We start from the raw sequence: 12,163 nt of genomic DNA on the forward strand, positions 1-12,163 counted from the left end.
GCACTACTCGTCACAAGTCTCAGCGCCCTTTGCACAATGGTCATTGCACCGGACTATTGCAATATTAGTCATTCGAACTGCTCTAAGTGCTAGAGGACTCTGCATCTTTTTGCACAATTGTTTTCTGTCAATGTCTTTATGTCTCCAAAGTGTTCTGTAAATTGACTGTCTGTTGTACTAGAGCGGCTCCAACTACCGGAGACAAATTCCTTGTGTGTTTTGGACATACTTGGCAAATAAAGATGATTCTGATTCTGATTCTGATTACTGCAGTTACTTGTAGTTAAAACTACCGGAAGAATAATTTGATGCTCAATAGCATTCACACTACTGCTAGCGATTAGCTTTATATCAATTCCACTTTGATAGCGTAAGCAAGGATTTTGACAACCAAGTGCACAAGTAGTATGTGCAGCAGTACAGTGGGAAAGTGTATCGATTAACTTGATGCAACTTGCTGTGATAAATTAAACACATGTGCGTGAATGTGAATGTGTGTGCAATAGGGTGACCCTGTGGCCACTATTATTATTTCCTGCTCTAAAATGATATTAACCTTGTTTTGATCCATCCCTTTGAGCCCTTTATTCCTGGTGTGATCATAAACGCGTCGTAAACCATGAGTGCGAGTGTTATGGAGGGGGGAGATGAGGTGTTGGCTTGTGTGGGATAAGATTCCTGATGTGCTTGGTGTGAGTGGGTGGGTGTTAATAGCACAGCTAATATTTTATGCCTGTGTATTTGTGCTGTCGTAATGTGGTGACACCCTTCCAGCTACATGTGATGGTGCCATAGCGGAGAAACTGCACCAAGGAGAAAGTGGATTTAGAGCCCCATGCTGCTGTGTTAATCTCCAGTTAAAAATCATTAAAAATGGCAACTTAACCATCTCTACACACTCATGCTCTCACGCACACACACACACACACATACACCATTGAGTTCTTTCTGAATATTCTCACGCAGGAAATATTTGCAGTTCCTGTTTTGAAAGATGTATCCCTCATTTCTCAGCATGATATCTTTTCTTTTCGTATAACTGCTGCATTCCCATAAGCTTAATGACACATAAAGTGATTCTAAGAGGAAAGGGGATAGGGAAGTGATAAAACAAATTGTATGGTAGTGAAATAGTCATTACTTATTAACAAGAACTAAAGGGCCTTGCTCATTTTGCTTATCAGTTCTTCTCAAGCTACAGTTTGCATCTCCCCCCCACCCCCCCCCCCCCCCCCCCCCGAGACATAATAGTAACAGGCCACTGGGGCGCACGAAATAAGTCGTGTAAACACTTCATGGTCGAGTGAGCAAGCCACACAAAAGGCCTGCCTCCCATGTCCACGGCCACACACAAAGGCACAAAATAGGGAGAATGAAAACAAATAAATCCTCTGGCAAATATCAAATTAATATCCTGTTTTTATTTTTTTGCAACAGTTTGGATTTGGCATCATCATGGGATTATTTGTAAATGCAAACATCCTCTGATGATGGACACAGGGGAGTGTGGGCCACCTGCCTTCCCCTCCAAACACACCTAGGGTGGGAAAACAACAAGAGTGGGTGTATGACCGTACCACCATAGATGGATGCATGTTTGTAAATTATAGAAGATGTGTGTGTCTCGCGTGCACGTATGAACTTGCTTGTGTGTTTGTTTTGCAGATCTGCCACCCCCGCCTATATAACATCATCACCTTTAGTTGTTATGGAAACAAGCAGGAGCATTGGCATGGCTATTGCTTGCTAGTGTCTTAAAGAATGATGTGGTACAGATAGTCGGTGTAAAACTACAGTGTGCTGTGTAAACCTTTGTAAAATAACAAGTCCAATTTAGAATCTTATGGAAGACTTAATTTCAGAAGTTCAACTGAAAAAGTATAACTCAGATTCATAAAACACAACCATTTTTTTGTTTTAAAAAAAAGTAACTTTCAACTAAGCCACTACTAGAGGAGATGACACAATGCTGATTAAGCCTGTCAGCTCCTCTCACATCTTGCTGTATTTCAATATTAAATTTTGTTTGTTGTTGTTGTTTTTTTCAGTGTCTACCATATACATTCCTATGCTGGCCTAGCTCGTGGCGCACCACAAATGACATAGCTGAAATGACGGCGCTGAAATTACGCGTTATTGGTGGAGCACAGCTGTTAAAAAGCTCCCAAAAAATATTTTGCATTTCTGTAGCATAAAATACTCATACAATAATTGCTGTTTAAATGAAAGAATAATGATAACAATTGCAGCAAACGAACAACATCGACTGTACCTCTTTTCAAGGAGTCGTTGCCTGCCAGCAGCTGTGTGGCCGGTCACATGGTCACGACCTGTCGTCATTACTGGTCTGTTTTTATTGCTTTAGTTGATCCTTATTTAATTTCTTTTAACATGTGTGTAAGTTAACTTGCTCATGCCCGAGTCATCATCAAGATGGGAAAAGAGGAAGAAGAGCAGGACGACAAGCGAAAAACATTTTCCACGTCTGCGAAGCAATCCCCCCACCTCCGCTGCATATTGGACATGTGGATGCACATTTGATGCTGCACAAATAGTATGTTGTACTTTATCACTTTTATTAATAAAAGATAAAAAGATTGATTAATAGTTGGAAGAAGCAGGTTGAGCGGGTTGGTGAGGCACAAACGTACGTAGGTACTGCGTACCGCCCGCGTACATTTTGGCCACAAGCTTCACTTTTTTATCCACATGTGCATTATAAATATAGATAAGTATTGTTGTAAATCATAACAATATGTTTACTTTATAATATACATTATTTGAATGGTTTAGGGGGAACCCGGAAATGTATGCGTGTCTCTACATTAACAGGTACTGTAACACTGCTGTGGTTAGAGAACGTATATATACGCTGGATATTTAACTCTTGACAGTTTCTCTCACCAGGCTCCGGGCTTCAATCTCCACCGGGCAGACCGCGTCAGTGGACCAACGAAGCAAAGCTAGAACTTCAAAGCTGTCTGGATGGCACAGACTGGAGTGTCTTTGAAAATTCAGCTGGCAGCCTGGATGAATATACAGACACTGTCACATCTATATCAGTTTCTATGAAGAAGTGTGTGTACCAACAAAATCATTTTGCACATTCAATAACAATAAACCGTGGTATACTGCCAAACCTAGGCAACTTCGCCAGGCTAAAGAGAACGCATATCGAAGGGAGGATAGGGCCCTGTATAATGACTAAATGAATTAACATTGAAAAGAGGAACGATGCAGTAAAGATATAAAAACGGTTTACAGCTAACGACTCTAAATCAGTCTGGCATGCTTTGCAATCACTAACCAATTACAAGCAACCACTTGACTTGCACGCTGCCAGAACTAAGACAAGGACGTGCAAAATCCTCTCGGACCCTCCACACCCCGGTCACCAGCTCTTCCAGCTCCTTCCCTCAGGTAGGCACTACCGAACAATCCAAACTAAAACCAGCAGACATTCCAACAGCTTCTTCCCTCTTGCCATTAACTTCTTAAACAGTTAACGTACAATTCCATTGCAGCATGCTGCCAATTTTGTCTTGAGTTTGTTATCACATCTCTATCGAGCCAATTATACATTAATCATGCACTCACTGTAGTAGTCTCGCCACTCTGCACTATTTGCATATCTGTTGTTGACCAATACTGGCCACTCATGTGCCTGAGTAGCATCTGCAACCTTTGCACAATCAACATTGTCCCAGATTATCACACTACTCTAGTCACTTTAAACTGCATACATTTCCTGAAGTCTGCGCCCTTTGCACAATGGTCATTACACCAGACTATTGTTCTATTAGTCATTCCAAACTCCTCTAATTACTAGAGAACTATGCATCTTTTTGCACATTGTCAAACAGTTGGAAACCGTAGCAAGCCATGAACGGGGACATACCGGTAGCGGAGCTGGTGAGGGAGTTGTGGGTGTACTCGCCAATAAAGGAGGAGTTGGTGAGTCACAATGCAAGTTCCTCCTCTTCTGTCCGTTTTCAGATTTCTGCTACCATCTGCTGGAATTATCTGTCTCTGCCCGTTTTAGCCCTAGTACACTCTGGAGCTGACGAGAATCTCATTTACCACTTCCTAGTTAAACAGGTGAAAATTCATCTACTGGCTCTGACCACTCCCAAGAATGCCACTGCCCTTGATGGGCGGCTGGTCACCCATATCCAGCAAGAGACGGCTATCAGGTAACCATCTTGAGACTTTAAGTTTTGTTGTCCCTTGTCTTAAAGTTCCAATCGTGCTTGGCTGATGCTCCATAACCCCAGCATCGACTAGACCGTGCCCAAGATCACCTCATAGAGCAATTTCTGTCATGAGAACTGCTTGCGATCTGCTGCGGTGCCCCCAAGTGGCCGAAGTCAGAGTAAATCCCCTGGCCTATCAGGTGTCCCCTCAATTTACCATGACCAAGCTCCAGTATTCAGCAGACACCATCCCACCTCTCTACCCCCACATAGGCCTTACAATTGCGCTATTGAACTACAGCCTGGTGCACCGCTACCTAGCAGCCATCTTTTTAACATATCTCGTCCAGAGCGGGAGGCCATGGAGACCTACATAAGCGAGTCATTGGCCACAGGTATTATCCGCCCCTCCTCTTCACCGGTAGGAGCAGGCTTCTTTTTTGTGGACAAAAAAGACAAACCCTCCGTCCATGAGTGGACTATCGTGGCCGTAATAACATCACCATTAAGAATAAGTACCCCTTGGCCCTGATTGACTCTGCCTTTTCCCCCCTTCACGGAGCAACAGTTTTCACCATGTTGGATCTGCGCCAAGCCTATCACCTTGTCCGCATTCGAGAGGGAGACGAGTGGAAGACAGCATTTAACACCCGCAGAGGGCACTACGAGTACCTCGTAATTGTCATGAACGGAACAGAGGATAGGACCCAAAAATGCACAACTCCAAAACAAATGGACAGTTTCCAAAAAGAGAGGTTTAATTGACGGGCATAGGTCGGTACACAGGGAGGCAATCCAAGAAAGGCAACAGTATCCAAAAACATGAGGCAAAGAGGCAAGGTTGATAATCGGAACAGGGTCAAAGTCTTACTGTGAGTCTGTGACAAGGAATGCTGGAACGTGACGACAAGGTACAACGAACTGGCAACGAGAGGGAATGAGACACAAGGTTAAATACAATAGGTAATTAGGGTGAACGAGGCACAGGTGGTGAAGATGCTCACAGGAGCAGGTGTGTGTGAAACAGGGAGGGGAAGACAAAACCTGGAACACACACACACGACAGTACCCCTCCCCCCCCTTAACGGCCGGCCCCAGACGGCCCTGGGGCCCCTGGATGCGCAACGTGGAAGTCCCGAATGAGCGAATCATCCATGATAAACACAGACGGTACCCATGAACGTTCCTCAGGCCCATAGCCCTCCCAGTCCACCAGATATTGAAACCCCCTCCCCCTCCGACGAGACGACAACAGCCGCTTCACAGCGAAGACAGGGCCCCCATCCACAAACCGGGGGGGAGGAGGGGGCCTGGAAGGCGGGACCAGAGGGGACTCCCGGGCTGGTTTGAGTAGGCTGACATGAAAAGCAGGGTGGACCCGCATCGACCTTGGGAGCCTCAGTTTCACGGTGACAGGGTTGATTATCTTTGTGATGGGGAAGGGCCCAACGGGAGCGAGCTTCTTGGACTCCACCCGGAGTGGAATATGAGAGCCAAACTCGCTGACCCACTTTGTAGTTCAGGGCCGGTGTCCTCCGACGGTCAGCAGCGGCTTTGTAGGACCGTCCCTGGCGCAGCAGCATCTGTCGGGCTCGCTCCCAGGTGCTCCTGCAGCGTCTCACCAAGGTTAATGCCGCTGGAACTGTGGACTCAGGGGCTATGGCAGGAAACAGAGATGGTTGGTAACCATGCACAACGTGAAAAGGCGATAGACCAGTGGATGCAGAGGGGAGGGAATTGTGGGAGAATTCGAATTTCTGAGACCAGGATCGCGGATCCTGTGAAGCGAGACATCGGAGCCCAGTCTCCAGGTACTGGTTCAGCCTCTCAGTTTGGCCGTTGGTTTCAGGATGAAACCCAGATGACAGACTGACGGTAGCACCTATGAGATTGCAAAACTCCTTCCAAAATTGCGAAATAAATTGGGGACCCCTATCAGACACCACATTCTTGGGGAAACCATGGAACTTGAAAACCTGATTAATCATCAGCTCGGCAGTGTCTTTAGCTGAAGGGAGTTTTGGAAGTGCAATGAAGTGTGCGATCTTAGAGAACCTGTCAACAACTGTAAGAATGGTGGTATTGCCTTTAGAGGCCGGTAATCCTGTCACAAAGTCTACGCAAATATTCTGACCAAGGACGTTGTGGTATTGGCAGGGGTCGCAACTCCCCAGAAGGACGTTGATGAGAGGGCTTGTTGGCAGCACATACCTGGCAAGCATTGACATAATCGATAACATCCCTCCTAACATTAGGCCACCAAAAGCGCTGTTCGACCACTGATTGAGTCTTGGCAATGCCTGGGTGACATACAGTGCGGTTCGTGTGAGCCCAGGGGATGACTCTTCCCCTTAAGGTCGGAACCACATAAAGCCTGTTTTCAGGGCAATCTTCAGGGCTAGGAGTGTTTTTCAGAGCCCCTTTAACCACCGTTTCAATGTCCCAAACAAAAGCGGAAATAAAACATGACTTGGGCAAAATAGTCTTAGGGTCGGACAAGGAATTCTCTTCGGAGAAAATGCGTGACAAAGCATCTGGCTTACCATTTTTAGAACCAGGTCGGTAGGATAGCGTGAAATTAAATCTAGTAAAGAACAGAGCCCATCTAGCCTGCCTCGCATTTAATCTTTTAGCAGTCTTAATATACTCAAGGTTCTTGTGATCTGTCCATACTAAAAACGGAGTCTGTGCCCCCTCTAGCCAGTGCCTCCACTCCATCAAAGCCACCTTGACTGCCAGCAGTTCACGGTCACCAATGTCATAATCCTTCTCAGCTGGGGTCAGTTTTTTGGAGAGAAAAGCACTAGGATGTAATTTATCATCCTTGAGAGATTTCTGAGAGAGCACTGCTCCTATTCCGGCATCAGACACATCGACTTCTACCACAAACTGCTGTTGGAGATCTGGCAAAGTAAGGATGGGAGCGGAGGTAAAGCTCGACTTACGTTTTTGAAACGCTGCCTGACAAAGCGGGTTCCATGCAAAAGGTTTGTGTGGCGAGGTAAGATCATGCAAAGGAGAGGCTATAGAACTGAAATTTCTGATGAATTTTCTGTAGAAGTTTGCGAACCCTAAGAACCTTTGTACATCTTTGCGTGACGTGGGAGTAGGCCAATTAATTACTGCATCAACTTTGCAAGGGTCCATTTTGACTTCACCTTGAGCCAGGACAAAACCCAGAAAAGAAACTGACGTCTTGTGGAACTCACATTTCTCAGCCTTAACATATAGTTGATTCTGTAGTAACTGCTGCAAAACAGAGCGGACATAAATAATGTGAGTCTCCTCATCCGGGGAGAAAATCAAATTGTCATCCAAATAAACAAAAACATAAACATTCAGCATGTCACGCAGGACATCATTGACAAAGTTCTGGAAAACAGCTGGAGCGTTAGTAAGCCCAAAAGGCATTACCAAATATTCATAATGTCCTGTTGGTGTGTTGAATGCTGTTTTCCATTCATCCCCCCCCCCGAGATGATATGGATTTCTTAAGTCCAGATTGGTGAAAACCTTGGCTCCCTCCAGGAACTCAAAGGCGGTGGAGATGAGAGGAAGAGGGTACCTGTTTTTTACGGTGATCTCGTTGAGACCCCGGTAATCGATACAGGGTCGCAGGGTCTTGTCTTTCTTGTCCACAAAGAAAAATCCTGCTCCCGCAGGGGATGAAGATGGGCGAATGATCCCGGCTGCCAGTGATTCCTTCACGTACTCCTTCATGGCCTTGTGTTCCGGCCCTGAAAGAGAGAACAACCTCCCTCGTGAAGGTGTGGTTCCAGGCAGCAAGTCAATAGCACAGTCATAAGGTCTGTGGGGTGGAAGGGATTTGGCCTTGGACTTGGAAAAAACGTCTTTAATATCCTGGTAACATGTGGGCACTTGAGATAAATCAGGATCCCCAGATTGGGTCTGTGGATTGTCCTTAGAAACATGACCCTGAACATCACATGGTGGCTTGAAACAGTTCCGGGCGCAATTGCTGTCCCATGACATAACCTGCCCAGAGGACCAGTCAATGTGGGGGTTATGTAATTTCAACCATGGGTTCCCTAAGATAAGGTCATGATTCATGGCGTCAAAAACATGAAAACTAATGCGTTCCGAGTGAGAATCGGGAAATGTCAATGTGAGTGTTTGGGTGCGGTGAGTGATGTTGCCCATAGAACTGCCGTCTGCAGCATAGGTGTTGCGGTGCCGTTTTATTTCAAAGGTTTTAAGGTGCATACGTCTAACGAGGATGGAGTTGAGTAAGTTTGCGTCAGAACCAGAGTCAATTAATACAGGTGTATGAATTTCTTGATCAGGAGAGCATAGTGTCACTTTAGGAAGAACCCGTGTAGGCTCTTCCTTCATGAAATTCAGACTCACCTCTCCCATGCCCTTGCTACCGGCACGGCAACTTTGACGTGACAGTTGCTCACGGAATGACCCAACTGACCGCAGTAGAAGCACCGCCCTTCCCTCAGCCGGCGTTGACGTTCCTCAGGGGAGAGACAGAACCTGGCCAGTTGCATGGGTTCCTCCGTGGGGACGTTAGCCAGTGGGTTGAGACCGGAACCAGGGGATCTGCCTTGGTTTGGCTGGTCACCGAGGCTCGTCCTCAAAGTGCGCGGTGACACAGCCTTCCGCCGATCTCCATCCAGCTCGCGATCCAAAAGCCTCTTGTCGATTTTTACGGCGAGAGCGATGAGAGTGTCCAAGTCGGTCGGCAGGTCTAGCGGCACTAAATGATCCTTGACGGCGGGGGATAGTCCTTGAAAAAAGGCATCGAGTAGCGCCCGATTATTCCAATGACTCTCAGCTGCTAGAATGCGAAACTCAATCGCGTAATCTGACACCCTGCGCATGCCTTGTCGTAAGGTGACAAGGGAGCGAGCTGCCTCACGATCAGGAGTGGAAAATTGAAAAATTTGCTCCATAGTCTTTACGAAAAAAGCCCATGAATGACACGTGGCGGAATTGCGGCTCCATTCAGCAGTAGCCCACGCCTCCGCACGACCAGTCAGGTGGGAAATGACGAAAGCGATCTTTGCCCGCTCGGTGGGGAAGGCAGCTGCCTGCAGCTCAAAGTGGAGTTCGCACTGTGTGATGAACGACTTAATGTTCCCAGAATTTCCAGAGAACCTCTCCGGTCGAGAGAGCTGTGGGCAGACAGCAGCGGAGGTGGCAGGTGGCTGCATGTTGACTGTTTCACATGGAAATACCGTGGCGGTATTGGGTGCGGTGCCAACTGGTTCCTTCTCTTGAATAATTTTCATAAGAAGTTCAAACTGTGAGGCCACCTGTCTCATCATATTGTCCTGATGCCTTGACAGTCCCTCTAGATGAAGGTGGAGGGCAGCAATCTGCTCATCCTGCTTCGAGAGGCGTTGACCCTGCGCTTGAAGGGCTTTGCGCACCGGATCTGAGTCTGCTGGGTCCATGTTATGGCCAGTTCGTTCTGTCATGAACGGAACAGAGGATAGGACCCAAAAATGCACGACTCCAAAACAAATGGACAGTTTCCAAAAAGAGAGGTTTAATAGACGGGCATAGGTCAGTACACAGGCAGGCAATCCAAGAAAGGCAACAGTATCCAAAAACATGAGGCAAAGAGGCAAGGTTGATAATCGGAACAGGGTCAAAGTCTTACTGTGAACAAGGAATGCTGGAACGTGACGACAAATTACAACGAACTGGCAACGAGAGGGAATGAGACACGAGGTTAAATACAATAGGTAATTAGGGTGAACGAGGCACAGGTGGTGAAGATGCTCAAATGAGCAGGTGTGTGTGAAACAGGGAGGGGAAGACAAAACCCGGAACACACACACACACACACACACACACACACACACACATACACATGACAGTAATGCCTTTCGACCTGACCAATGCCCCTGCTGTCTTCCAGGCACTAGTCAATGACGTCCTGCATGACATGATCAGAAAATTTGTTTTTGTGTACCTGGATGACATCCTGATTTTCCCCGTTGCATCGCAGATCACGAACGACATGTTCGACAAGTACTTCAGAGACTCCTTGAGAACAAGCTCTTTGTTAAAGCAGAAAAGTGTGAGTTACATGTTCCAAAGACCACCTTTTTGGATTACATCATTGCTGAGGGGCAGCTTCAATTGGACCAACGCCAAAGCCATCCACAAGAAAGATTCCTTGCCTTTGCGAACTTCTACCGGCGGTTCTTTCAGAACTACAGTCGGGTGGCAGCACCCCTCACTGCACTCACATCAACCCTAACGTCCTTCCAATGGTCTGAGAAGGCCGAGATGCCCTTCTGTGAGCTAAATAAACATTTTTCCTCAGCTCCTATCCTCGTTCATCCGGATCCACAGAGGTTGATGCATCAGAGGCGGGGGTTGGTGCCTTCTTTTCTCGCAAGTTGTCTCAGGCGGAGAGAAATGATGGGATTGGAGACCGGGAGCTCTTGACGGTGAAGGTGGGGTTGGAGGAATGGCGGCATTTCCTGGAAGGCGCCGAACACCCATTCATCGTGTGGACCGACCACAAGAATTTGGAATACATCCGCTCTGCTAAGAGGCCGAGCTCCCGTCAAGCCAGGTGGGCATTGTTTTTTGACCGGTTCACCTTTACCTTGTCCCCCCAGGTGTTAGTCTATCCTCTGGCTATCATCCTCAGACTAACGGGCAATGTGAGCGCACCAATCAACAGCTGGAGACGGCGCTCCGTTGCATAGCCCTGTCTCGTCCCGCTACATGGAGCACCGACCTTGCCTGGGTTGAGTATGCCCAGCACCTCCTTGGCCATATCCCCTTTTCAATGCTTCTTAGGCTACCAACCTCCACTGTTACCATCGCAGGAGCAGGAGCTTGCAGTCCCTTCAGTGCAGGCCCACATACGCCGGTGCTCCAAGGTCTGGAAGGAGGCCCACACTGCCCTTCTCCGGTCCTCTGCCATGTCTCAGGTAGAAGCCAACCGTCACCGCATCCCTGTGCCCACTTACACGGTCGGTCAGAAAGTGTGGCTCAGTACGAAGCATCTATCACTCAAGGTTGAATCCAAAAAACTGTAGCCCCATTTCATCAGAATCATCTTTATTTGCCAAGTATGTCCAAAACACACAAGGAATTTGTCTCCGGTAGTTGGAGCCGCTCTAGTACAACAGACAGTCAATTTACAGAACACTTTGGAGACATAAAGACATTGACAAAAAAACAATTGTGCAAAAAGATGCAGAGTCCTCTAGCACTTAGAGCAGTTCGAATGACTAATATTGCAATAGTCCGGTGCAATGACCATTGTGCAAAGGGCACTGAGACTTCAAGGAGTGTATGCGGTTTAAAGTGACGAGTAGTGTGATCATCTGGGACAATGTTGGTTGTGCAAATGTTACAGATACTCCTCAATCAGTGTGCAAATGGAGCAGATGCTACTCTGGCATGAGTGGCCAGTATATGCAAATAGTGCAGCATGGCGAGACAACTACAGTGAGTGCACGAGTAATACATAATTGGCCCCACAGAAATGTGACAACGAACTCAAGTCAAAAAATTGCCAGCTTGTTGTAATGGAATTATAGGTTAGGTGTTTAAGAAGTTGATCGCAAGAGGGAAGAAGCTGTTGGAATGTCTACTAGTTCTAGTTTGCATTGATCGGTAGCGCCTACCTGAGGGAAGGAGCTGGAAGAGCTGGTGACCGGGGTGCGGAGGGTCCGAGAGGATTTTGCACGCCCTTGTCTTAGTTCTGGCAGCGTGCAAGTCCTTAATGGTGGGTAGGGGGGTACCGACAATCCTTTCAGCAGTTTTGATTGTCCGTTGCAGTCGAAGTTTGTCCTTTTTTGTAGCAGCACCAAACCACACTGTGATGGAAGAACACATGACTGATTCGATGGCCGCTGTGTAGAACTGTCTCAGCAGCTCCAGTGGCAGGCCGTGCTTTCTCAGAAGCCGCAGGAAGTACATCCTCTGCTGGGCCTTTTTGAGGACGGAGTTGATGTTGGTCGCCCACTTCA

Source organism: Phycodurus eques, chromosome 1 (genome assembly GCF_024500275.1).
Source record: "Phycodurus eques isolate BA_2022a chromosome 1, UOR_Pequ_1.1, whole genome shotgun sequence".
NCBI lineage: Eukaryota > Metazoa > Chordata > Actinopteri > Syngnathiformes > Syngnathidae > Phycodurus > Phycodurus eques.